Source organism: Gavialis gangeticus, unplaced genomic scaffold, assembly GCF_001723915.1.
Source record: "Gavialis gangeticus isolate Ggan-Ray unplaced genomic scaffold, GavGan_comp1, whole genome shotgun sequence".
NCBI lineage: Eukaryota > Metazoa > Chordata > Crocodylia > Gavialidae > Gavialis > Gavialis gangeticus.
In genome coordinates, this window is record NW_017728998.1 from 19,623,129 (window position 1) to 19,627,114 (window position 3,986).

At 43.3% G+C, this 3,986-nt stretch overlaps 1 protein-coding gene across 1 annotated transcript in view; it reads right to left on the minus strand.

Annotated features, from left to right (window-relative positions):
• GPI (glucose-6-phosphate isomerase) overlaps positions 1–3,986 on the minus strand; it is a 38,804-nt gene that overhangs the window by 34,236 nt on the left and 582 nt on the right. The window lies entirely within an intron of this gene.

Genomic DNA, 3,986 nt, shown 5'->3' on the forward strand with positions numbered 1-3,986 from the left:
TCTACTTGTAACTGTTTCACAGTAGGCAGAAATCTATCAAACATTAATGGAAATAAAAAGTCATATTCAAAGTGAGGCTAGACTTTTTAACAATTACAACAATATAAAAAAAAAAAAAGCAGATCAAATACATTCATTCTCACTCAGAAAAGGTGACCAATACCCTACAGCTCCAAACACAAAAGCAATTAGGATGCACACACCACTCAGTATTAATCCCACTTGCAAACTGTGTAATTTAATCCTCACCGTCCAGTGGAGCTATCCAAATTGTTTAACTAATCTTTGTTTGGAGGCTACAGTCTGAAGTCTCACAAAATGCACATTTCTAGCATTAGATCTGCCTAAAATACAATATGCAAAATGTGTTTGTTCACATGCAGAGTGACCAAAATAACAGCAAATAGCATATTAGTTCTGCGATTTTAGCAGGGCAATAGTTAAAGCGGAGTCAGATTACCTAGGAGAAAGAAAGAAGGGATAAAGAGTATGGAAAGGAAGGGGGTAAGGAGGACAGGGCCGGGCTTGCTGAATGGCTACATCCTCACTACAGATATACTGTGCACTGATTTAAGATCCATCTGTACTATACAACATGGCCCTAGAGCTCTTTTGAAGGGTACCTGAGGTGCAAGGAGATAAATGCAGGCTCAAGATCCTCCCTGCCTGGCCACTTCCTCTACAACACTGCTTGGTTTGTCTGCAAGGAGCCAGGCAGCATAACAGTTTTTGAAATGGGGTGCTGATCCGTTCACAAGAGTTATGGAGTGCCTCGAATCTAACAAGGAGTGCCTAGAGTCTAAAATGGTTGAGAACTACTGCCTTAAGAGTATTTGCTCTGCTGCATCTTGCTCCTTGCAGCTACGCTATTACTGGTACCCAACCCAGTTAGCTTCAAACTAGCTCAGATGACTGCAGGAGCTGCCTGCACACATTGACTGAAGTATAGAAACAGTCTTACTTAAAGCTGTACGAAAGCAATGCACGGACAACCCCTTTTAAAAGCTTTAAGCAGATGGCAGGTGGTCAGACTTGATGATTGCTCAGGTACCTTCTGACCCTACCAGCTATGAAACAGATATTTAATGTTGCAAACAAGCTTTAATCCCTTCATGCAACGGAAGTTTGATCCCGTTGTACTGATGAACTATCTGACCTCCCTTACTATATTAATATTTTTTCAGAATGTTAGAAAAATAATAATAATAATAATAATAAAAAAAAAATAAATAAAAAGATCACAGATTGCAACGCAGCAGAAAGCAATCAGTCACAGAGATCATGTTCTACTCCTTGTACGGTTCATATATTCATAGATGTTAGGGTCAGAAGGGACTTCAGTAGGCCATTGAGTCCGACCCCCTGCCCTGCGCAGGAAAGAGCACTGGGGTCCTCTTGAAGACTCCCAGGGTGGGGGAGAGCTCCACCTCTCTTGGAAGCCCAGTCCAGATTCTGGCACCCCTTACTGTGAAGGGCAACACACTGTGTGATGTGTTCCTTTATTTCCATTGCACAAACTTGGACTCCATGTTTCCACAAGCATATTTTATTTATTCAAATGAAGGACAAAACAATCTCAATATACAGGAAACTAAGTAGTTTGAGATTAATTTTTCATTACTAAAAATTAGTACCAATTAATGTCAGAGAGTATTCTGTCACCTGAAGGATGACATCCCAGGCCTACCTTCCACACAAGAGAGCTACACTGGCTACAGTAACACATCCAACTACCACTACCTCAGGTGATGTAGGAAGGGGTACAATGTAAATCTTACTGCAGACTCCAATGTCCTTTCCTTTAAAAGAAACCCAGAAGACCCACAAATCAATTGTGTTATACTATACTGTTCATCCTGCAATGCAGCATCTAATGGTTTATGGTACCCAAATAGAAACAAGGGCTTGTCACGTAAGGCACATCCACACTTAAGTGATGTAACCCTTTCCAGTGAAGCCATTTACATGGACCTAGGCAGAATATGCCTCTCCCTCTACATCATTAAATACAAAAAGCTGTGTACAACCTTGAATTCATCATTGCTCAGGGATTCCTTGGTGACATGTAATGCTTTTCTTACATTTGCAGCTAGCCTGGAGGCACTTCTGGATTCTCTCTGATGCAGGCCTCACTGCTATCATTCACATCTTTGCAACTGCAAGTCCAGATTACTGCAATGCACTCTACTCTGGGTTAGAACAGAAAGAAAGCCCCTATCTGGAGAACGGCAAGCTGCTTAGAACACATAAAACCCACAGCACTCCATATGCTACATTACTGGCTTCTGGGGGGTAGGGTAGAAATCACTAGTCTAGAATTCAGGTATCTCCTGGGTTGTGTGTGATAGCCACCGATTTTGGTACAAGATCCCCTAGAGCAGGCAACAGGCTGTTTTTACTGAACACTCCCATGCTTCTAGAACTAGCTCTGTCACAGCATCAGAGTTAGCGTTTCAGTGTCAGGGTCTCATTACGTGTCCCTTAATAAAAAGGCTTGATCAGATCTCTGAAGTGGGTGAGAACTAGGATATGCAAGTTTTCATATGAAAGTCTTTTTTAGGCCTAACTTTTGTAAGACACTATATTAAGGGTGAGGCACTCAGTTGGGTAACTTGAGTTTTTGAGGCATTTACTAAATAATACCCAAGACAATTATATTCTGTTTAGAAAAATGCCACCCATTACATTCTGGAGTTTCCCTATCTACCATGCACATGTTAGCAGGCATGTTTACACAGTCACAAATTCATTCTGCGCTCCTCTATTTGAAATCAAAAGCCTCCATCTGTAATTCTGCAATCATGCAGCCAAATAATTCAGCTGAAATCCCAAACAATACTAGCTCCAAAGGAGCAAGGTGGGAATGGAGTCCATCCACTCCGCGTGACACCCTGAAATGGATGCAATGTATCTACCCAAGTGCAGTGCTGGTCATATGTCAATGAATATGACCATGACAGTCTATGGCTCACACCATGGCAACATTGTTACTATCATCCTGGTGTGCAAAAGTAGAAGAGGCTTGCAGTGCTTCACTGCGATGTTCCCTAGTGCAGTCCTCTGACAGTGCAGACACTCCCTTGCTAGCACAGAACCATTTCTGTTAGAAAGGAAGAAGTGAGCAAAACTCAGCTCTGTGACCATGTTCAAATGGGGCAAAGCAGTATTTGCCTGTCACTTTACATTCACATGTACTGGTTTATCAGAAGATACTGGGACAGGAACCTAGATATGCCCTGGGAAGAGAAGGAATGAATATAGCAAAAAGCAGAGTCATTGGTTATTCATCATTTCAAAGTTAGCAAAATCACCTTCAAATCATAACATTGCCAGACCCTCATCAACCCCCTCTCCATTGCACAACCCACTCACAAGGGGCCTTTTATCTTACACAGACCTCTCAATCTCTTTGTTACTTCTGTCCCTGTCCCAACTAGAAGCTATTTTATTCAGTCCCTTAGGACCCTACCCCTCAGTAGCTACCCAATTTTCTTTTTTCTATTGCAAAGCAATCAGAATATTATCTATATCTATCTGACAAAGTGCAGGGCCTCCACAAGAGAAGGAGGAGAGGTGGTCTCCTGGCTGTCTACAAACTCATCAGGGGTTCAAGCAGGGAATACTCTGTTTACCAGGGCACCCCTCAGGGTTACCAGAAACAATGGTCATAAACTGAAGGAGAGTAGATTTAGATTGGACATCAGGAAGAAATTCTTTATGGAAAGGGGCTGCCAAAACACAGAATGGATTTCCAGGGGAGGTGGTGCTTTCCCCTACTCCGGAGGTGTTCAGAAGGAGGTTAGACAAGCACCTGCCTGGGGTTGCGTGTCCTCAGCACTTTTTCCTGCTTCCGACCCTAGAAAAACCTATGAAAGCCCAAAAGCAGAAGCTGCTGAAGCAGAGCCACGGGGCGGCCCACGCGGCAGGGACGTTCGTGCCCTTCCTTCCTCCGCCTCGGGGGCCCGGGCGGGCGTGCGGGCAGGATG